General features: G+C 40.5%; 1 non-coding gene and 1 pseudogene across 1 annotated transcript; both read left to right on the top strand.

The window, feature by feature from the left end:
• The first annotated feature begins 218 nt into the window (after positions 1-218).
• Positions 219-375, top strand: LOC126976945 (5.8S ribosomal RNA). Its single transcript, XR_007732054.1, has one exon. It is a non-coding gene; the product is annotated as a 5.8S ribosomal RNA (ribosomal RNA).
• Positions 376-864: 489 nt separating this feature from the next.
• On the top strand, positions 865-5,328 carry LOC126976947 (large subunit ribosomal RNA; annotated as a pseudogene).
• Positions 5,329-25,313: the final 19,985 nt, after the last annotated feature.

Below are 25,313 nucleotides of genomic sequence, written 5' to 3'. Positions count from 1 at the left end.
TTTGTCTCCCGCCGCATGTGGGGGGTGTCCGGCACGACGTCTCCGGCACGATGCTTCGGCGGGCGCGGTTCGCATGTACGCGACGCGCGTGCGTCTCGCGACGCGCTCATGTCGAGTGCGAAGCGAGTCGAGATCACGACGTACGCGCAATGCGTGCGTCACATAATATTTTGTTACACACAGAGATCGTTCACGTATTTTCTAAATATAAAAACTATTACCCTGAACGGTGGATCACTTGGCTCGCGGGTCGATGAAGAACGCAGTTAACTGCGCGTCATAGTGTGAACTGCAGGACACATTTGAACATCGACATTTCGAACGCACATTGCGGTCCGTGGAGAAATATCCAGGACCAATCCTGTCTGAGGGCCGGCTACATAAAAGAAGACGACGACGCCGTCGCTGTATACTGACAACACTGTTTGCGCGCCTAAGAAACGTGTAAAACGAGTGACGGTCTTCGGGCCGGGCTCGGGTAAACCCCGCCGGTTTGCCGGGGCCCGCTCGATCCGTTCGAAAATGTAAAATAAGCCGCAACGCGTGGTTCTGTTCGCGTGCAACGCCGTCTCCGCCTCACGCCCGACGTGGGTCACGGAGACGGGCGCGGTACCGGGGCGTGCTCGTTCGCTATCACACGCGGATATCTCGTGATTAATTTCAATTACTACGTCCCGTGCGCTGCACGTGTTATTTCGGCCCGACGTGAGCGTGCAAACGAGTAGGCGGACTCGACGTCCGAAGGGCGCTTCGATCGCGGTATGTGCGCGGGTCGACGATACGTCGTTGAGACTTATTGGCGGCGCGCGCACGACGGTGTCGCTGCGCTGATGGATATCGTGTCTGCCTCATACTTTTTATCGTTGGCCTCAGATCAGGGAGGATCACCCGCCGAATTTAAGCATATTAGTAAGCGGAGGAAAAGAAACTAACCAGGATTCCCTCAGTAGCGGCAAGCGAACAGGGATAAGCCCAGCGCCGAATCCCGCGGTCGTCACGGTCGCGGGACATGTGGTGTTAGGGAGGTTCCGCTTTCTCGCGGTCGCCGCTCCCGTCCAAGTTCGTCTTGAACGGGGCCGTTTTCCCATAGAGGGTGCCAGGCCCGTAGCGACGGAGTGAGTCCGCGAGTCTCCTCAGAGTTGGGTTGCTTGAGAGTGCAGCCCTAAGTGGGTGGTAAACCCCATCTAAGGCTAAATATAACCGCGAGACCGATAGCGAACAAGTACCGTGAGGGAAAGTTGAAAAGAACTTTGAAGAGAGAGTTCAAGAGTACGTGAAACCGTTCAGGGGTAAACCTGCGAAACTCGAACGAACGAACGGAGAGATTCATCGTCACTCCGGGGCGTACGGCGGCGTGCCGCGATGTGCGCGAGACTCGTGCTCGCGTTCACCGGTCGCCGCCGTTGACGCACCCGGACGGCGTGCACTTCTCTCTTAGTACACATTATGTATCGCGACCCGTTCGTCTGTTCGGCCTAAGCGTTGTCCGGGAGACGGGCGCCTGCGCGTTCACGCGGACAGCCGTCCGACCGTGACGATCGCCGGCCGGCGGCGGACGGTACTTGTCATGAAACGCGCACGCGTCTCCATCCGGGGACGCGTCCGGCCCAACGCGAGCGAGAGTCGTCGTCGACATCCTGCCCTTGTGCGGATGCTGACGCGACGCCGCTGTCGTTGCAGCCGTGTAGTCTCGGACTGTGCGCGTATCAGTCGGCGATGTTACTGTTTCGGGCACTCACAGGACCCGTCTTGAAACACGGACCAAGGAGTCTAGCATGTGTGCGAGTCATTGAGTTATGAATTCAAACAGACAAAACTGAAAGGCGCAACGAAAGTGAAGGCGCGCGCTTGTCGCGCGCTCAGGGAGGATGGAGCGTCGGTCGTCAAAAATCGATCTCTCGCACTTCCGAGGCGTCTCGTTTCCAATCAGCGAATGCGGGCGCGCTCTGAGCACAGATGCTGGGACCCGAAAGATGGTGAACTATGCCTGGTCAGGTCGAAGTCAGGGGAAACCCTGATGGAGGACCGTAGCGATTCTGACGTGCAAATCGATCGTCGGAACTGGGTATAGGGGCGAAAGACTAATCGAACCATCTAGTAGCTGGTTCCGTCCGAAGTTTCCCTCAGGATAGCTGGCGTCGACTCGTAACAGTCTCATCCGGTAAAGCGAATGATTAGAGGCATTGGGGCCGAAACGACCTCAACCTATTCTCAAACTTTAAATGGGTGAGAACTCCGGCTTACTCGAACGATGAAGCCGGAGATCTGATGACGGTGCCGATGTCTGATGGATTGGAAGTCGGAATCCGCTAAGGAGTGTGCAACGACTCACCTGCCGAAGCGGCCAGCCCTGAAAATGGATGGCGCTGAAGCGTTTTGCCTATACACTACCTTTACCGGCAATCGGCGCGTGAGTTAAGGGTGCTAACCCTATAGATTTATGCTTTGTCAGCCAAAGTAGAGCATAGCAACAAGTCGTAGGTACATTTACCTTACACGTGTAGAACCTTCTGGAAACAATATTGGTGATGTACCAAATTACTTTCCCACAGAAATTATTGCTGATGTACCAAATTACTTTCCCACAGAAATATGATTCTCTTTCTTTGTTAGAATAAGCTAATACAATGTAAGTTTCCGTAAAATAAAGTATTCTGTGTTTAGTCTTAGCTCCGTAAACATTGTAAATCGGGTTTATTGAATAAAGTTATTTTTTTATAAAGTAACCATTCAGTTATTCCTTGACAGGCGCAGCCGGTAAGTGACGTTGTCGTTTGGGTCCTCTGTGCCATCGCGTATAAAAATTTTCGGGCAACAAAGCAGACTCCTAACGTTCGTTTTAACGATTAAACAGGTCAACGAACCAAAAATAAATTTGTCAAGAGAAGACACGGCGCGGAGCAAGCTGACCAGAATCACTGATCACAGAAGGAGAGCGGAGAAGCGGGTAATGTGAGTAAATCTTTTCACTATCCTGTCAAATTTCCTTTTATATTTTCCTGGTGATCTTTAAATGTGTTTCGTGTAATAATAGGGATTAGAAAAAGCCCGTCCAGCACGTTGCATATATAATTTAGTTAGTAAAGTGATTAAAATCTCACGTTAGTTACTTATTTTGTATTTGAATTTATTTAATGTTAATTTAATAACGCCTGGAGCCTCCGTCGGTGCAGATCTTGGTGGTAGTAGCAAAAAACTCCAGCGAGGCCCTGGAGGACTGACGTGGAGAAGGGTTTCACGTGAACAGTAGTTGCTCGCGAGTCAGTCGATCCTAAGCTCAAGGAGAGATCTTATGTCGATGCGGCGTGTTTATATATATTTTGTGTATATGATAAATAACGCCCTTTGAGCGAAAGGGAATCCGGTTCCTATTCCGGAACCCGGCAGCGGAACCGTTTCAATAATCGTTCTCTCGTTTCTCAAGCGTGTGTTCGACGGGGTAACCCAAAGTGGCCTGAAGACGCCGCCGATTGGTCCGGGAAGAGTTTTCTTTTCTGCCTGAGCGTTCGAGTTCCATGGAATCCTATAGAAGGGAGATATGGTTCGGAACACGAAGAGCACCGCATTTGCGGCGGTGTCCGGATACTCTCTGCGGACCTTGAAAATTCAGGTGAGGGATGTACGTGGAGATGTCGCGCCGGCTCGTACCCATATCCGCAGCAGGTCTCCAAGGTGAAGAGCCTCTAGTCGATAGAATAATGTAGGTAAGGGAAGTCGGAAAATTGGATCCGTAACTTTGGAATAAGGATTGGCTCTGAGGACCGGGGCGTGTCAGGTTTGGACGGGAAGCGGATGCGGCCGGTGCCGGGCCTGGTCGATGCTCGCGCGTGTCTCCATCGCAACGTGGTCTCGCGCGTCGTGCTGAATCCGGACCCGCGTTCCGGCCTTTCGCGGATCTTCCTAGCCGTAAGTCCGCATCGGTTCCGTCTCGTGCGCGATCGGCGCGGTACTGTACGACCGCCGTTCAACGGTCAGCTCAGAACTGGCACGGACAAGGGGAATCCGACTGTCTAATTAAAACAAAGCATTGCGATGGACCTCGCGGGTGTTGACGCAATGTGATTTCTGCCCAGTGCTCTGAATGTCAACGTGAAGAAATTCAAGGTAGCCAAATGCCTCGTCATCTAATTAGTGACGCGCATGAATGGATTAACGAGATTCCCGCTGTCCCTATCTACTATCTAGCGAAACCACAGCCAAGGGAACGGGCTTGGGAGAATCAGCGGGGAAAGAAGACCCTGTTGAGCTTGACTCTAGTCTGGCATTGTAAGGAGACATGAGAGGTGTAGCATAAGTGGGAGATCGTTCGCGGTCGTCGCTGAAAAACCACTACTTTCATTGTTTCATTACTTACTCGGTTGGGCGGAAGCGGTGCGCGGTCGATAATATCGGCGGGCGTACGGTGTTTCGTTCCAAGCGTGCAGAGTGGCGACGTGGCGGCAACGCTCGTCACCGTACAACTCTGATCCGGTTCGAGGACACTGCCAGGCGGGGAGTTTGACTGGGGCGGTACATCTGTCAAAGAATAACGCAGGTGTCCTAAGGCCAGCTCAGCGAGGACAGAAACCTCGCGTGGAGCAAAAGGGCAAAAGCTGGCTTGATCCAGATGTTCAGTACGCATAGGGACTGCGAAAGCACGGCCTATCGATCCTTTAGTATAAAAAGTTTTTAGCAAGAAGTGCCAGAAAAGTTACCACAGGGATAACTGGCTTGTGGCGGCCAAGCGTTCATAGCGACGTTGCTTTTTGATCTTTCGATGTCGGCTCTTCCTATCATTGCGAAGCAAAATTCGCCAAGCGTTGGATTGTTCACCCATCAAAAGGGAACGTGAGCTGGGTTTAGACCGTCGTGAGACAGGTTAGTTTTACCCTCCTGATGGCGTGTTGTTGAGATAGTAAAACTGCTCAGTACGAGAGGAACCGCAGTTTCGGACATTTGGTTCATGCACTCGGCCGAGCGGCCGGTGGTGCAAAGCTACCATCCGCGGGATTATGCCTGAACGCCTCTAAGGCCGAAGCCAGCCTAGCCGAATCAGGCAAGGATATACTCACTGTGGAGCCCCGAGTGTCGGGAGGCTCTAAACAATGTGACTTTACTAGTCGCGTTTCATTCGTAAGACGCGACGTCGAAGCCCATTTGGAACGCGACGAACGGTGCGAGCGGCATTAACACGTGCACCACGGCGTCGAAGATTCGAATTTACCTCAGTTCGATGTCGGGGCTCGGAATAGTCTGTAGACGACTTACGTTCCTGGCGGGGTGTTGTGCTCGGTAGAGCAGCGTCGTGCTGCGATCTGTTGAGACTCAGCCCTACGCCAGGTGATTCGTCCGAGGACGCATCGTCGCCGAGCAGAGTTGTGTGTGTGCAAACGAACAACAGAAAACAATATTATTATAATAACATAATAATATAACATTATCATGATATTTCGTCGTGACGGACGCGTCACGCGATTTCTCATGATTATAAAATTTTACAATATATTATTATTTATTATAGTTGAAAGACGTGGTTGTTGTACACGGCGACTACTCCAATGATAACGAGTACGATCATTTTCAGGTTATTATGTCGAGTTGAGTGTTGTGATAATAAGTGTACATCGCCGTCGGCGGCGGTGGCGGCGGCGGCTCCGGTGGTGTTGGGCGCGCTGCGCAAATTCCAAAAGCGAGTACGGTCGGCCCCAATAGCGGGTACGGTCGATTCCTCAATAGCGAGTACCGCCTAGCGCGAGGAGTGCGGCGCTCCCTGCCGGTCTCCCCGGATGGATATCTCACTTACTTGTTTTCTCCAATAACGAGTACCGCCGAGCGCGAGGAGCGCGGCGCTCCCTGCCGGTCTCCCCGGACGGATATCTCACTTACTTGAATGGAGGACCGAATAGCGAATTGACAAAAACAAAACTATAATCTAATGCACAGGAACAGGAACTATATTTTCGTCGCTTGATGAATTAAGCTAAATTAAGAATTTATAACAATTATTCTTGTTTTAACTTTGTGACGTTGTAACTTTTAACATAAGACTAACCACTGGGCTATATGAGTCGTCAAATTAACAAGATATTAACACAAATTTAAAAAAATTTTTGGTGAAAAATAGATATTAGCCTATTCTCAGACCTACTGTATATGCATATAAAATTTGGTAAAAATCAGTAAAGCTGTTTCGGAGGAGTAAGGTAACTAACATTGTGACACGAGAATTTTATATATAAGACTAGCGGACACGACAGACGTTGTCCTGTACACACGTCTTAAATTTTAAAAATCGGTCCAGCCGTAAGAATTTGTTCACTAACATACACATGAGCAGGAGAATTATATATGGAGTCTGTCACTGTCAACACACATACAGAAGAATTATATATATAAAGATAATAATAATGCCTTAAGCTAATATTAGGATAATATTAAGACATACACTGATGCTTAAACTAATCTTCTGCCTCGAAATCCGTCTGTGTCCCTCTTTCAACAATGGCTTCCAACTGTAACCATTTTCCTCTGTCAGTAGCCAAAATTGAAAATGTACTATTTATCGTAGAGGAGGACAAACGACTGTACTCGTCACCTGATGTTAAGTGATCAGCGCGGCCCTTATTCTCTTGCAGCAACAGAGGAATCACAGGAGCGTTGCCGGCCTTTAAGGATGGTGTGCGCGCTTTTTTTGAAGGTACCCATGTCGTACCGTCCTGGGAACACCGCACAAGGAAGCTCATTCCACAGCTTGGTAGTACGTGGAAGAAAGTTCATTTAAAACCGCACTGTAAAAGAACGCCACACTCCGAGGCGGTACTTCCCGCTGTGGCCTTTATTCCATCAATAGATCTTCTTGTGGGCCCACCTCCCATCCTTCTCTTGTTCCTTGTACACCAGAACATTATAGTTTTTGACCAATATTCGTGTCCCCTAATAATTGCATGTTCTGTCCGTTTTTTTTTTTAAATTAAATAAAATAAATTATTAATTATTGATCTATCATAAAAATACCTCAGACAAAAAGTGTAGATCATAAAATTATCTATAAAAAATGTACCGATACTTTTTTTCCTACGAGCCACCGTTTCTGAGATGATAACTATTCAAAAACTTATAAAAACGCGCTAAGTACACTACCTCATAGGTGGCGTGGAAACTAACTTTTTGAATCTAATACTAAGTATTGATACATTTTTAATGGATAATTTTACGATCTACAATTTTTGTCCGAGATACTTTTATGATAAAACTTACCTACCGTTTTGCTGAAAATCGCGAAAAGCGAATGTGAGTAAGTAAGTAAGTAAGTAAGTAAGTAAGCAAGTAAGTAAGTAAGTAAATAGGTAAGTAAGTAAGTAAGTAAGTAAGTAAGTAAGTAAGTAAGAAAGAATTTTGATTTGATTTGAAATATATTTTTTTTCGGAGGTTTTTAATTTGGTTTCGGAGGGAAAATGAAATGTACATGTCGCGCGTTTATAACTGAAAATGATCGTACTCGTTATTAAAAAAGTTAAAAAAAAAAGATTAAAAGAGCGATTTTTTCTTCGAAGCCGCAATGCATATTTAATATTATGTAATTAATAAATAGTAAAATCAAATCAAAATCACTTTATTCACATATCAGACTTTACACGTTCATATCGTTCGCGTGCACCACACTTATTCCTGTTGATTTGCCGCCGTGAGATCGTAGTGATTTTTTCGTTAAGTGTCCCGCGATATATATATTGTGGTTCGCCAGCACACTCAGGCGAATATAGAAGAACCCAGGATCTTGCAGAAGAGGTGAGTACCTAGTAGTGGCTATTCCTTTTACTCCAATGATTCCTGTTCTGTTCACCTGAATACCCTTTTTATTAATACAGTCCACTTTAAATTCCCTGGCGCAACCATATTTATGGTCCTTCGAGCCGGATTTGAGGCTTTTAGAATTTTATAGTTTAGGTTATGTACCTACCGCATTAAATCATACCACGTAACAGCCAGTTATCGGCAATTATTCCGCATATTATAACCGCCCTATTGAGTACCTTAATTAGGTTTCAATTAGTGAATTAAATAAGTTTATTTGATTAAATATCTATAGATTGCTTTAAAAGTTACAACTGTATGCAAACGTGTTTGCAATAGTATATTTAACTTCCCGCCGTGTTAATTAGTAGCACGTGACCCCGCATAACATTATATAGTTTATTGTTAATCTAATTAAATAGTAATTACATAAATTGATATCAAATACTACCTAATTGCAATTTGCATACACATGGCACAAAATTCATTCATTTGAAGTGTCATGCATTACAATCCGCCCGCGTAAGGGAGTCGAGAACAAACAAAGATTAAAAGCGACTTAGTTAATTTCGTCGCATTCTCATTATTAGAACTACCTTCACATTTGATTTGTATTATTTTAGATTATAAACAATGCCATCTAAGAAAGATCCTCGTATATCTTCCGATTCCGTTTAACTTTAATTCATTTAATGATAATTTTGTAAGTGCAGTGCGCGCCTTACAAAACTTAAAGTTAGAAAATATCAGTGATTTAATATTAGTACATATTGCATGTAAAAGGCTAGATTTTGAGACGGTGCGTGCATTCGAGACGCAGTGTGGATCCGAGATGCCCAGCTTTGATAGGTTGGTCGAATTTATACAGTCCCGCGTTAAAGTGTTGGAACGTTCGCAAGGTACTACGGTGACTGTTAGTACTTCGGGAAGTAATAATAATAACCGCCGTTCCAATAACACTGCCCGGACTTATCAAACGTATCTCAACACTGCCGCTGCTTCCTGCAAATGTTTGTGTAAGAACATTACTCATCAACATTTATTCAAATGTCAGGAGTTCAATAAAATGTCTCCTCAGGAGTGATTTAATTCATAAAAGAAAACCGGGCTTGTATAAACTGCTTAAGTCTTAGCCACCGCGTTAGTAATTATTCTTCTCGTACATCATGTCGCGTTTGTAAATCAAACCATCATACAATGCTACATTTTACCAGAGAAATATCACCATCACAGCTATCACCGCGAGATTCGGACACGCGTGGTGACGAGCATATCGCCGTACGTAACAATGTTGCACAATGTGTGAGAAATCATACATCCCGCGCTCAGAATACAAACACCGCTGTATTATTACCAACCGCTTAAGTTATTGTTTACGACATTTATAATAAACCGCAAGTCATTAGAATACTTTTAGACTCCGGATCGCAATGTCAGTTCATCACGCAGGAATGTTGCAATCGCCTAGGATATCAACCGCTAAGCACCGAACATATTAAAATAATTAACAATTCGCTTATTAATTTAAGGTTTTATTCTCGCTTTGACAACAACATTTATTTTGATTTTTCACCGCTCGTTGTTGATCAGATTACCGATCTCTTACCTACCGCTGCGATAGTCCAGTCCGTGTATCACGCTTTTCACAATTACCGCTGGCTGACGAGTCCTATGGAGTACCTAATAAAATTGACGCCTTAATAGGTGCTTCTATATACCCGCATTTATTTCTCTCTGAAATAATATCCGCACCCCGTGGCTCACCGGGACCTTCCTCGTTCCGCACGTTGTTAGGGTACGTGTTAATGGGTTCCGTACCTACAATATCTACATATCATTCACAACATGTTTTGACTTGTTGTGCTGCTCAAGACCCTGTCGCTATTGACTCCTTAGTCAAGCGATTCTGGGAGCTTGAAGATTCTCCCTCCACGCCGCCCATTCAACACCCAGAAGGTGTAAAATGCGGAATATTTTATTAAGAAACCACAACCCGCGATCCCAGTAGTGGGGGATACATAGTTGCCCTTCCGTTCAAAGGAGATGTGTACACACCTGGTGACTCTTTCGATATCGCACGTAGACGCTTTCTGTGTCTCGAAGGAAAATTAGAAGCATCATCGAAATTAAGATTGGCTTATGATGATGTTATACGAGATTATATCGCTAGAGATTACATCGCACCCGCGCCGCGCTATGATACTCACGATCCGATTTACGTTATTCCGCATTTTGGTGTAGTGCGTGAAGACAATATATCCACTCGTTTACGTATTCTTATGGACGCCTCCACCCCTACTACTGGAAGTAAGATATCGCTTAATGGTATACTGCACACAGGGCCGAACTTGCAAGGCGACTGAATAAAAAATATTTAGAATTTTCGTTTTCATGCCGTTGCTATGACGACAGACTGGTTGCAGCTAGGTATGCGCGAATCTGACCGCCGCTATCAATGTTTTTTATACCGCTTTCATCGTGACGAACCGTTGCAGTTATATTGTTTTCAAAGAGTTTGTTCTTAGCATCGTCACCGTACCATGCGTTGCGTACGTTCATAGAAGACGACGGAGAAAAATACCCGCTCGCGAGTGCAATAGCGCTTTCATCTCAATATATGGATGATCACGCATTCTCGGTTCCCACTGAACGAGAAGCAGTCGCTACTGCACATCAACTTATTGACTTGTTCAAGGGCGCGCAGTGGGATCTCGTCAAATGGAATAGTAACAGTCAAACTGTTTTAAAACATATTCCCGACTCACATAAAATTCCCTGTGATGTTGAATTTGATAAATCCATGCAACACAAGATTAGGCTTGCATTGGCATAACGATGAGAATGCTTTCTATTTTAAAGTTACCACTCCCGCCGCAGATGAGAAGTGTACTAAGCTCTCCATCTTGTCGTCAGTTGCCCGCCTATATATGCCCGATATAATGGGTTTCGTTGCTCCCACCATTGTATACGCCAAGTTATTGATAAAAGAACTTTGGCAGCTCGGGCTCCAATGGGATGATGAACCACCTTCTTATATTATAAAACAGTGGAAACAATTCTGTTTAGAGTTGCCGTCTCTTAATGACTTCCGCATACCGCGACACATTGGTGTATTTATTGGTTGTAAAGTTACACTCTTAGGATTTTCTGACGCTAGTGAACGGGCTTATGGGTCAGTGATCTACGCCCATGTTAATGCGTCATCAGGCAACACTGTTCGATTAGTATGTGCTAAATCTAAAGTCAGCCCGACAAAACCCGTCACAATTGCACGTTTAGAACTATGTGCTATAATGGTTTTAATAGCTAAGTTACTACGCGCTGTCCTCGACAGTTATTCCAATTATGGTCCGATTGATGTATACGCCTTTACCGACTCTAAGGTAGCGTTGTATTGGACTAAAAGCTCACCGTACAAGTGGCAAACATTTGTCGCCAACCGCATTGTTCAGATTACGGAAAACATTCCGGCTGACAACTTCTATCATGTCTCAGGTATCGAGAATCCTGCTGATGTCCATTCGCGTGGTATTTTGCCCCAGAAGTTAGTTACGCATCCTCTATGGCTCCATGGACCACCATGGGCTTCGTCAAATACGTCTGAATGGCCGCTTAAAGATTTAGAGGGACAAATTATTAGTAACGTATCTGAACAAAAGCTTTTAACGCATATGGTGTCTTCACCAATAAAGTATTGGATCTTGTCCGCACGCCGCAGTGTGAGACAGCGCGTCCACATGTGCAATCCTTGTTTTCGTTTAAAACCGCGTCCCAATTACCCGCTAATTGCAGACTTACCCGATTGTCGTACACGCCAAGTTATTAAGGCATTCACACATACAGGCTGTGACTACGCAGGTCCTATGACTTATACACCGATACGTCGCCGTGGCGTCCGCAGTGAAAAGGCGTATCCTTGCATTTTCACATGCCTCACTACTCGTGCTGTACACGTTGAGTTAGCCACAGACCTCAGCACTCTTTCTAGGAGGGGTCCGGTACAAACTATGTATACAGACAACGCAATAAATTTTAAAGGTAGTAATTCCTATCTTCGCGAGTTATATAAATTCCTCGATGTAGAGTAACGCCCCAAATTAGAAATAGAGTACGCGGAGACTAGAATAACGTGGAAGTTTATATCTCCAAATTCTCCGCACTTTGGAGGTGCCTGGGAAAGCGTTGTAAAAGTAGTGAAAACGCATCTGTTCCGAGTAATCGGACAACAACTTTTATCATATGAAGAAATCAGTACTGTCCTCACTCAGATAGAGTGTCTGCTCAACTCGCGACCGCTGAAAGTACTGAGCTCTGACCCCGCTGAGCTCTCGGCTCTAACGCCAGCTCATTTTTTACATACCGCTCCATTAAACTCTATACCCGCGCCTGAAATGGAGTCTGACCGAGTTAGCTTACTTCATAGACATTCTTTATTAGATAATTTGATTCAGTCGTTCTGGAACCGCTGGAGAATGGAATACCTCCACAGCTTACAAGTTCGGCAGAAGTGGAATACTCCTACCGCATCCATAGAGCCAGGGACAGTAGTAATTATAATGAATGATAGTTTTCCTCCTCTATCTTGGCCCCTGGCTCTCATAGAGAAGGTTCATCCCTCGAAGGACGGCGTCACGCGCGTTTGCACTGTAAGAACCGTCAAGGGAACTTACCTACGCAACTACGTTTGTGTCCTCTGCCTTAACAATAAAATATAACCGCGCTTCTATTATTCTACCGCTAGTTTTTATTTATATTTAGAGTAAGTCTTGTTTATTAATATTTCTTTATTTACGCGAACCGCTTTAGTTTGTAGCATGATTAATATTGTACCACTCCGCCGTGATTCCGTATCCGTATGTGTACTCTTACATCGTGCGTTTCTAGAGTCATAGTTTTTTCTTCTCTTATGAAGGGTTTTTAATGGTGACCCATTAAAGTGGGGTGAAAATGGTAACGCCAATTGTCCAAATAACACACAACCTTTTCCTTAACCCCTTACACCTTTATCCTAACAACTTAGCCGGTACAAGTTAAGAATAAACTGCGAGCCGCGACATCTATGGTCGTATGGCGTAACACATTCCGTCAAGTAACCGCACGCGAAGGTTGAGCTCCCGCAACATTTAAGTATAAATCCAGGAAATCCTCGTATTCCTGTTGATTTGCCGCCGTGAGATCGTAGTGATTTCTTCGTTAGGGACACTTAACGATATACAGTATGGACGAACGATATACAGTATGGACTGCATACCTATGAAATAAATAAAAATATAAGTAATACTAGTCCACAGAACTATTGCAAAATTAATTATTTAATTTAAAACATTAAATTGAAAAAGTGAAACTTTCAAATAAAATAAATATTTATTTAAATGTGCTAACAGTGAACACTACTGTACGGTCCATGTACATTGACCTCGGTCCGTCGCTTCCGTTGTCAACTGTCTTTGTACTTGAAGCGCGCGGGGTGGCAACATCGCACATTTTGATGTGCAAAGATTCAAGTTCATTGAACCATTGACCCAGTGACACAATTATTATACAGCACGTTGATATTGGCTCAAAATTAAAAGTCTGCATTTTGACCTCATTAATGCACCGATTTCGTTCATGTTTTGTATATCGTCAGCAAATGCTATAACAAGTATGTGGCTACATTTAATTCATAAAAGCAAAATACATACTGTATATATTGTGGTTCGCCAGCACACTCAGGCGAATATAGAAGAACCCAGGATCTTGCAGAAGAGGTGAGTACCGGCTGTTCCTTTTACTCAAATGATTCCTGTTCTGTTCACCTGAGTACCCTTTTTATTAATATAGTCGACTTTGAATTCCCTGGCGCAACCACTTATTATTTAATAGCCTGAGGGCGGTCGCTCCATTCCCAATCTGTGGTATCATTAAGAAAGTCATTTATGTTATAGTAACCTTTACCACACAAACGTTTTTTAACAATTATTTTGAATAACGTAATACTTTTGCTTTGAACATTTTCTAGGATCCTGTTGTAAAAGCATATACATCGCTCCACAAAAGACTTGCTAACTCGACTAAGTCGAGTAGTAGGCATTATAAGCTTATGTCTGTTCCTGGTGTTAACATTATGGTTATGACAGTTTCTGGCAAATTCACTTATGTGCCTATGAACATACATTACATTATCAAGAATATATTGAGAAGCAACAGTCAAGATGTTATTTTCTTTGAATTTTGCTCTCAATGATTCCTTAGGGCCTAGGTTATAAATAGCGCCAATAGCCCTCTTCTGCAGCACAAATATTGTATTTATGTCGGCAGCGCTGCCCCACAGCAATATACCATAGGACATAATACTATGGAAGTAACTAAAGTATACAAGTCGCGCCGTATCTATGTCAGTTAATTGTCTAATCTTTTTAACCGCGTATGATGCAGAACTAAGTTTGTTCGCCAACCCTTCAATATGGGGGCCCCACTGCAATCCGGAATCCAGAGTAATGCCAAGAAATTTAGCAGATCCCACCGATTTTATCACCTCTCCGTTTAACAAAACACTTGCATCAACATTTTTTACATTTGGTACGGTAAATTTTATATATTTCATGTTCTTGCTATTTAACAACAGGTTAATAGCGCTAACCCTGTACACGATGTCAGATAGAATATCGTTCCCTTCGTCATACATAGCTTATTTCTTTTCACTTTGAAAATCAGTGAAGTGTCGTTCGCAAACAATACTACCTTATGATTTTTCTCTATAAGATTAGGAAGATCATTTATATAGATAAGGAAGAGGAACGGTCCGAGAATAGACCCTTGTGGTACCCCCATACTGAGAGGAGTCCCAGAATATCTCCTGCCATTCACGTCGTCCTTCTGAATTCTATTGTTTAGATATGAAATCAGAAGATCGAGCGCAGTTCCCTTTATGCCATAGTGACGTAGCTTCTTGTCCAGCGTTGAATGTTAAACACAATCAAAAGCCTTAGATAAATCACAGAAGATGCCAAGTGCATTCTGCGATTCCTCCCAGGCATCAAAAATATTCTTGATAAGCTCAACACCTGCATCCGTTGTTGAACGTCTCCTAGTAAAGCCAAATTGTTTCAAATGAAGTAACTTATGAGAGTCAAAGTAAGTAAGCATTTGGCTTAAAATTATTTTTTCAAAAATTTTACTAAGGGTCGGCAAAACTGACACAGGACGATAGTTATTCGGGTCGGAAAAGCATCCCGATTTAAATATTGGTGTAATTTTACTATGTTTCAGAAGGTCAGGAAACACGCCATGATTAATACAATTATTAAAGACTATTGCAAGATATGTATAGGTGCTATGACATCAATTATTGAACTTATTATTTTAACAGAAATGCCCCATATATCAGCAGTTTTTTTCATGTCTAGAGATTTAAAAGTTTTAATTATTTCTCTAGGGCTAACAAAACTAAAATTGAATCTTTTTTGACATCCTATAACATTTTCCAGAAGAAGTGACTCAGCAACACTGGTGGAGGAGACAAGAGTGTTTGTGATAGAAACTGGAATCTCAGAAAAAAATTCTCAAAAGCAGTAGCAACCTCCTGCTGAGATTGAATTATTGTATTGTTTATTGATAGATTATATTCAATGTTTCAGTCTTTCAATCTTCCAGATCCCAGTTAATAACATTCCAAGTCATCTTTATTTTATTTGGTGCATTTTTAATTATATGTCTGATATGCATAGACTTTGCAATAGAACAAACACTTTTAAATAATTTAGAGTATTTATTAACATACTCGAGAAAAGATAGCCTTTGTCTGCTCCTATGAATGCCAGCTGTTGCCCAATCATTAAATTACATCTCTTTGGGAAGTCCAATTCTTCAACCATTTGAGATACGTCAGCTCACTACAGAATACATAATAAGATTCATGAAAAGAATCAATCTTAGCAGTGAGCTATAGTTAACAGTGGCTATCACAATAGATCACATTGGTCGCAGTGAAACAGGGCTGCACTGAACTGGATCAAAGCCACTTTAAACCATAACCACATCAATGGTTGAGATCTATAGAGAGTACTAAGACTTTGTAAAGTAAAGTAAAGTATTCATTTATTCATGACAACACAAAACATTATATACATAGCAAAATTAACAATTTTAAAAATACGGCGTCTTGAAAAGGACACCCACTCAGCATTTTTTGGAATTGAAATAAGGATCACCCCAATTCCAACACTGATTTTCAGTAGGTACCTAGCAAGTCGACCTGTTGACAGCAGCTGTAGACAACACGGTTCCTTTATTTATAGGTCTTAAAAGTGACCGTCTACAAATATTACAAAAAGAGAAGAAACTAAACTAAGCTAGATTTAATTTAATGGGAGTTTAAAAAGATTTTTTTATCAAAATAAATAGTTTTTATTATTATTATTATTGAAGCTGTTTATTTTCTGATTATTATTATTTTTGTGCCTCTAAACACTTTTGTTTCTCTAATAGAAAATATTTAAGTTTGTTTTTAAAAGAGAAAAAACTTTTTTGATCTTTAATAGGTGGAACTTTGCCCTGCGCTTATCTAGCGAGTTAAGTCGAAGTCCGTATTTACCAACATCGCTTCGAGTGCGAGCTAAGCTTTAGCTTAAGTCCACCATACTGACGACTTAAGAAAAACATAGACTATAAGCCCAACAAAAAGGAGGTGAGCAATTTTTTGTGTCACCACAATTTCTGGTTTTCGACGATTTAAAATTTGAGTATATTTTTTTATTTATTTAGATAGTTACACCAACAACACATCATTAAAAAATTAAAATTTTAGCAAGTACACAAGGGATAGTACAATATGACATGTCTTTACAGATGTAAACAACATTTACAATAGTGCGAAAAGAGTAACAAAGTTGAACAATTAAAATTAAAGAAATGAAGAGTTAAACAAAAATGATGATATTTAATGACTTAAATACATTACTACTTTAAAAAAAGAGATTTAAAAAATTTATAACTATACAACAATACATTAGTTTATTTCTTATATTTAACTTACATAACTTAGATGTTAATATTTTAATGCAGCCGGTTTTAAATTTATTGATATTACTCATATGAAAAATATCTACATTACCATTTTTTGCAGTGATATCGTTATAAGAGCTCATAATTCTGTTTAAGGGGGCGTTTTTACCTATATTAGTTCTGCTGATTGTTGGGCTGAAAATATTTTTATTAGGGAATCTTGGTCTATTTCTAGGGACTGTAAGATTTACATTTATAAGACATTCTGGGGATATAATTCTACCATGTATGATTTTATGTAAAGTAGACACATCAGTTATTTTTCGTCTTATCTCCAACGAATTCATATTGAAATGGTCGAGTCTTGTCTTATAGTTTGCACGATAAGGGCAGGTTTTGTCTTTAAAAGCTAGAAAGTGAGTGAAATTACGTTGAATACGCTCTAATCTATCAATATGGACATTATATTGGGGATTCCAAACCGGTGAAACGTGTTCACTTCGTACCAATGCATTGTAAAGACACTCAATAATACACTATCTGCTGTCACCGATAGCTGTACGCATCTAAAAATGCGTTCCGTTTCTCATATACCAAATACATAAAAAAGTCGGCATTTCGCATACATCATTCATCGATCTCCACTTATATAAATAAAACTAAAAATCGAATTAGTTTTTATTTATTTATTTGTACTGTTATAATATAGTTAGTTTCTTTTGTAAAAGTTGATTTAATAATAATCGACAATGTACTGTGTATAATGAAACACACGCATGTCAAATGACTATAAATACCAAATCAAAGATTGCACTAAGCTTGGACTCAGCTAAGTTTTAAGTAAAGTCTGAGTACATAACAGATCTTAGCCTATGACTCTCAGTAAGAGACTATGTAATCGAATTTCGAATGGATATATTTGATTCTGAAGGTTTTCTTTTCTTAAGAATACACCATTAGACAATATTGCGGTATTTAAGGTTGGTGAATGAATGAATGTACCTATACAATCAAAGGTTAAAAGTTAAATTTGAAAAGTAAACCTAAAGATAGACGACCTGTATAGCCGAGTGGTTAGCGATCCTACCTACTAAGTTAGAGGTCCTGGGTTCGAATCCCGGTAGGTGCAAGCATTTATATGATAAATATAGATGTTTGTTTCCGAGTCATGGATGTTTAAATGTATTTATGTATGTTTATATGTATGTTTATATGAATTTATGTATGTTTAAGTAAGTATATTGTATTAAATATATCATTGTCTTGTAACCCATAACACAGGCTATATATGCTTAACTTGGGGCAAGATAATTTGTGTAAATGTGTGTCAATATTATTATTATTATTAAAGATGCCGTCGTCAATAATCTATGGATATGGAATGATTAACCCAATAATGATCCTTGATACATATAGACAAATCACGTCGTATAAAAACAAAGCCGAAATATGGAACATGCCACAAATTACTCCATAATAAGGTTCCACTTTTATATCTATACATTGCCGCATTTACTTCAGTTGTTTAAAATATTCTTGGTCAATGTAAAACATATGTTCTGAATTTAGAACCCGATTCGGACAGTGACAGTTGACACACAACTAAGTAGAAAAGTGTACTTATATTGTCTTTAAGCACACTTTTGTAGTTCCGTTATCAGACTGCGTATGAAATGTCCTTATTGTGTGTATCGAACGTCATTGGATAAACCTAAATAATATAGAAAAAATTTAATTTAAATGTACTCACTAACTTGGTAAGTAAACGCTTAATTTATACTACGAATAAGTAAAGTAAGAAAATACTTTAAAGTTGAATATTCTAAGAAATACTAAAATATTGAAATATATCAAACATGACATAAGTCTGGCAACTTTCTTTTGAGCTCGCTTATGCTGTATTTGCGCTCGTTGAATGTATAATGAAATCTTTTTAATTTTATTCTATTCGGTTTAACATCAGCGATGGGCCGGTAAAAATCCCGTCAAAATCGGTTCAGTCGTTTCAAATATATCCTTGATGACAGTTTTGGTATTCTCATAAGACCTATGAAATACTCGTGTCTCAGTGTTTGTTGCCACACTCCTCCGAAGCGGAGGTCTATATTTGATAGGCCTGAGAATCGGTCGTAATCTATTTTTTATATCCCAAAAAAAAAATTGTTTTTTTTTTTAATAATTTGCCTCTTCTCTCTCGGAGCGCCATTTGTTTCCGAAGCGGTAGTAGTATCTAGTAGTTATTAGAAATGACATCAAAAAGAATTCTAAAGGAATCAATTTTGAGAAAATAAATGCCTTTTATGCCTTTTAAGTCGAAGTCCGTATTTATAAACATCGCTTTGAGTGCGAGCTAAGCTTAAGCTTAAGGCGAAGAGTAAGCAGAAGACACGCAATCAAGGTGTTTTTAGACAAGTTTTGTGGTGAAAATATATCATTTGGAGATATAAACGCTACTTTATCCTGTTACACATACCCTTGAGTCTTACTTGTAGGTTGCTAATGCTTGCTGTTGGTTAAACTTAATACACCGGAGCTATTATGAACTACGAGTTCTGTTTGCAGTTAAACAAATTTTTTCTCGGCATGATGCATTTGTTTAGTAAACTGCTCTCATAAAAGTTGTTCTTATAGCTTTTGCTTTTTTGTGTTGGTACATTTATTAAGATTAGTAATCAATAATGAGGATTGTAAGCAATTAAACTGTTTGCGCCTGTTAAAATGTTAAATTTTCGACGCAAGAATTTTGAAAGTATTGGCTTTGTTACATACGCGCCGTGAACTCATATCGCTCAAGGTCGCCGGCATTTAGTGTCGTTGTGGATTTCTATCCGAATACGATATTTAAGTGACGCCACCACGGCCTAAAAATCCTTCCGATATCGAGTAGAGGGCACCCTATCAGGTCTGGCGTGCCACAGGGTTCAGTCCTCTCTCCCACTCTTTTCACGAGCGACATTCCCAAGTTTCCGAGTGTCCAGCTCGCTCAGTACGCTGACGATACGGCACTCTACTTTGGCTCCGCTCTATTGAACCGCTCAACCTTGAGCAGGAACATTAAAGTGCTTCAAGCCGCCGTCGATGAACTAGGCAACTGGTTCAGAAAATGGCGGATTGAAGTGAACCCTACCAAGAGTGCAGCGGTACTCTTCGGTAACGCAAATAGCATCCGCGCTAAAAAACGACCGACCGACGTCATTAAATTGTATGAAACACCCATACCGTGGGTGAAGGATTACAAATACTTAGGAGTCACGTTCAACAGCAATATGAACTTCAAGAAACATATTGATACGGTATGCAATAGAGCCCGATTTGTCCTCAGTCGCCTTTATCCACTTGTGTGTGGGCGAAGCAAACTTCCGCTCAAACACAAAGTGACGCTGTACAAAACCATCGTACGGCCCATACTGTCATACGCAAGCGTCGTTTTCGCGCACACCCGACCGAGCTACTTACGTCGTTTGCAAGTAGTTCAAAATAAATTCACGCGCATGGCAACCGGAGCCCCGTGGTTCATCCGAAACGTTGACCTTCACCGCGACCTAGAGCTTCCGACGATAGCTCAACACTTTAAAGAGATCTCGCGAAGCTTCTTTGACAAGGCGCCTAACCATCCCAACATCTTGGTTAGGAAGGCATGCGGGTACACCCCCCTTCACCATAGTCTCAACCCAATAAGACGTCCCAGACACGTAACGGTAGACCCGGATGACGACATCACCATCGCGAACGCGACACCCACACAAACACCGACACAGACACGCACACACCGCCTTCGCAGGCGTAGGCGCGGTCAACCACCGCAAACCACTGGCACTCGTCGCTCTGACGATGGCCAGCGGCCCGCACCCTAGATACACCACACATTGTTTTGATACCCGACGAGACGTTAGTCCTCGTCCTGTAATCGCTTCACTACACTCACTCACACACGGACTGACTGACGGACTGACATACACCACTTACACAATCACAAACACACTCCACAAACAGACACAAACACAAACATACATGCACACAAACATTTACACTACGTACATACTTACAAACACACATACATACAATCATAAACACATACATACACACTTACATACATTACACAAAACATCACCACACTCGCCGGCGAGTGTGTTCTTATGACCTTTTCATCTTTCATCTTCATTTTCATTCTCTCTCTTCCCACAAGCACACAGCCGGTCTGAGGTTCGAGTCTCCTTAGGAGACGCCCCGCGACTGTTGTTGCGTAGTCTTTGCGGCCTCCACGGCCCACGTCCTACTTCGCTGTGAAAGCCAGGGCTGCTAACAGCACAGAGGAGGTTTTAGTCGGTATGGGGTGTCCGCTTACGCGGACACTCGAGTCCGACATATTACGCCCCGTTCCGGGGCGTAAATACGTAACCGTATTTCCTCCTCTCAAAAAAAAAAACACGGCCTAAATACGTAAATATAATTTCGTCCTCTAAAAACCATGGTGAAAGTTAATAGTTCTAGTTTGTGTCTATCCCTACTCTGTGACTACACCAACATTTATATTACAACGCCATCTCATTGCGGCTATAGGAACTAAGTCACTGCATAGTGTGTGAAGAAAGTAAAGAAATGAGAGAAGTACCTATCTGTCCTATTTGCTTCTTTTGATAGTCGTAGATGGCGTGCAACCATACAATACGAATGTATATTTTTAAATTGTTATTCTTTTTAAAATGTCACTCTAGTTCACGCTTCTGGACATTTTTAGTGGGATTTTTTAACTAAGTATAACCTAATATTGCTGAAAATATTCAAATGGATGAATTTTCGTATGGACATGAAAAATGGACATAAACTGAATATTTGATTTGAGTGAGGTCTTGATTATACCTAGTAGGTATATTTACAATTAGGATCCAGGAGGTGCAAGTGATTTTAAAAAGCCATTATTTAATAATATTGTTGGACAAATATTTTATTTTCATTTTTCTGGAAACATGGAATCCAAAACAATCATCATCACTTTTACGAAAAAATATTTTTTTTTTAGTATTATTCAAGCTAATAAGGGCTGGAGCTAAGAAAGAGAATAAACTGGCTTTTATCAACGACTTTGACCTTGTTTAGTGCATATCGCACTTTGGGAGCTAAGTATAAAAAATATGTTACGTTGTGTGTCATATATATATATATCATTTAGATATAGATATATATATATATATATATATATATATATATATCTATATCTAAATGATATATATATATATATATATATATATATATATATATATATATATCACTCCATATATTATTTAGATATGATAAAAAAACAGATTTCTAGGGTATAATATATCAGTTCATGCACAAAATTATAGATTGCCTATGCAGGTACTCCAAAAAGCTGTTGTAGGATCTCAACTCTTAGAATATGAAAATACATTAATGGAGAAGAAGGGTCACAGGATAGAAACGATTACATCTCAATCATACCAAGAAACTAAAAACTTTGAGGAAGAGACGCCATCTTCAAAAATCCGGCAATAGAAAGCGATCAATCTAACACCTTACTTACAAACCCCAAAATATCTATCAAAACACCAGAAACTACAGTCAATAATAACATGAAAGAAATAGAAATTGGAGACTATAATGAAGTAAACGATAAAAAACAAGACAATCAGTACAACCAAGATCCTAAAAATAAAGAATCCAAAATTAAGCCAAACGGAAGCATGACGGAAACAAAGTAGTCAAGTAGTACAAGTGAAAGCGATATTGATGATGATAAACAGATTCAGAAACGAAGTAAAACTAGACAAATAAAAGTTCAAGCGATAGTGATATTGATAATCCAATTAAGAAACGAAAAATAATCAGTCATAGAAAGTGGTCGGATGAACAGATAAAATTAGTCAAAAAATATTTCCAATCATACATAAATAAATAAAAAGATAAATCCAGGCAAAAACAAATGTATGGAAGTTTTAAATAAAGAACCTATTCTTCAAAATAGGACTTGGATGCAACTTAACACGTATGTTAACAATATTTTTAAGAAAAAGTAAATATATTTCAATGAAGATTCTGTGTGATACAACAAGTTCCTCTTAATATTAATAGTAATTGTATTGAGCTCATATGATTGATAACAAATGTTTTTTTCTACATGTCATCCAAACTCAATTTCGATATAATGCGATAAGATCATTTTTTGCCTTTCAATTATCACTTTAATTAATGTATGTATCCATACTACTTAAACACTATAAGGACAATTTCTAATACAACTATATCTAGTATTTGGTAGGACTCTTGCGAGGGCCAGTCTGAGGAATGGCCTGGCCAGACCTTTGTCAGTTAATCAACGGCCAAGCAGTAGCTAATCAACGCTACGGTGTTCCGGGTTGAAGGGCATTGTTTGCGGAGTCATATAACGGGGCTTCAAGACTCTAGATCTTATATCTCAGGGTACTGAGTGAGATACAATATCACATACTCTGTATGATATTGAGCTGCTGGCATGCATGCAGCTGGGCACGAAGCTTAACATGGGGTAAGCGACAAGCTCGTGTCGTCAACAAATTTCCTTACCATATATACAGGATGTCCCAAAGTTATGGGTCATGAAGGGAAAGTACCTTAAATATCGAAGATAGGCTATTTTACTGAAAGAAGACTTTATGTTATTTTTAAAAGTTAGTACTTCTGCATTCAAAGATTTTCTAAAAATTACTTGCCTCGTCTGGGAACGAACTCTCGAACCGACTTAAATGTAAAAAAACACACTCTTATGATGCCAATCGAAAGAATGGCCAAAAACTAATAACTCTTCTTAAGTAACATAGTATTTTAAAAGAAAGTAGTCAATTAAGTGGGTATTATTTGTAAATTAATTAATTAAAAGCTCAAGAAGAGTTATTAGTTTTTGGCCATTCTTTCGAATGGCATTATAAAAGTAGGGGTGTTTTTTTTACATTTCAGTCGGTTCGATTCCCAGACGAGGCAAATAATTTTTGGAAAATGTTTGAATGCAGAAGTATTAACTTTTAAAAATAACATAAAGTCTTCTTTCAGTAAAATAGCCTATCTTCGATATTTAAGGTACTTTCCCTTCATGTCCCATAACTTTGGGACATCCTGTATATAATACCTATAAACAAAAAACTTCATAAATAAATAAAAGTTAATGATAAGGTGGTATTGCAATACCTTAGGTATGTCCAGTAGGAGGACTTGCTGCCTTCTGATTGGCCCATTTGAATCGGATCAACAACTATCGGAGTGGATTTGTACATTGGATCAACATTTCGGTTGCGTTTCCTAAACTTCAACGGAGTAAATCGTTGATCCGGCCGGAACCACATTTGTATGAAAAATATTATATTGGATCAACAAAAACCACCCGGATCAACATAGGTTTTCGGATCAACAAAGTGCTCGCGATATAGCACGCATGATCAACAATTGACGGATTGATATAACTATGTATATATATATATCTATATATCTATACCTAAATGGCTGATAAATGTAAAACAAAAACGAAAAAAAAATAAGAATTAAAAAATTTAAGCTATGCTGCATCGAGCACTATGGTAACGATATATAAGTAGATATTGTTGATATCACAGTTTCACCAGGCGAGCATACTGATATGCAAAAAAGATCCGATATTAGTTTTCCCGAGAACCATTGAAGATCCAATTGGAGCTGGCAAGGTCCATAATATGTCGAAATACGATCGAAATTTACTTCTGTATGTTGATAGCTCAATAGCTTTTCCATCGAAACAGGCGGGGCCAAGATAGATATTGCTCACAACAGAGTCACTTATTATCATACGTTGCCTCTGAAAATCTCTACACTAATGAAAATATTTCAATAGCATTAATGGATTCAAAATTAACAAAATTGCCTACTAGGTAGCTGCGTACATTATCCGTCTATAATTGCAATAGTAATAATTTTGGGAAGCGGCCCTTTTAGATTTAGAAGAATAATCCCAAATCCGTTCTCTGCCTTATCGCGAAGCTTGGAAACGATATGTATATGTGGTTGAAATCATAGTAGGTATGTAACAGCGACCATCTTGGATTTTGAAAAACATCGCAAATTATCTCTCTGCACCCCCGAGAAACTCTGAATTGATATTCATATTGTAACCGTGATAATCTTCTTAATCTTAATATATATAAATTACGTGACTCGTTGTTTGTCCGCGATGGACTCTTAAACTAATGAACGGATTTAAATGGGGATTACTTCATGGAGTGCAGTTTAGCCCAACTTGAGAGATAGCATAGTTTTCATTTCGATTTGGGACCCATAATTATTTTTATTTCCTATATTTTGTTTTGTATGGACATATTTTCTATGAGAGAATTTAGTGACGCACGGTTTGACAGTTTTGCTGTGAAACAATATCATTATAGTTAACAACAGGGAACAATGACGTTCTATATATAATATAGAACGTCATTGACAGGGAGCAAATTTTACAAAATACATAGTTCTTGGTGTTATGACATATTATTGACAAATACATAAAACAAACAGTATATTATTTATTATGCACAGAACAACGT

This window comes from Leptidea sinapis, chromosome 42 (genome assembly GCF_905404315.1).
Source record: "Leptidea sinapis chromosome 42, ilLepSina1.1, whole genome shotgun sequence".
Classification (NCBI taxonomy): Eukaryota; Metazoa; Arthropoda; class Insecta; order Lepidoptera; family Pieridae; genus Leptidea; species Leptidea sinapis.
Note: the sequence above shows the minus strand (reverse complement) of the source record. Positions and strands in the feature narration are given on the sequence as shown.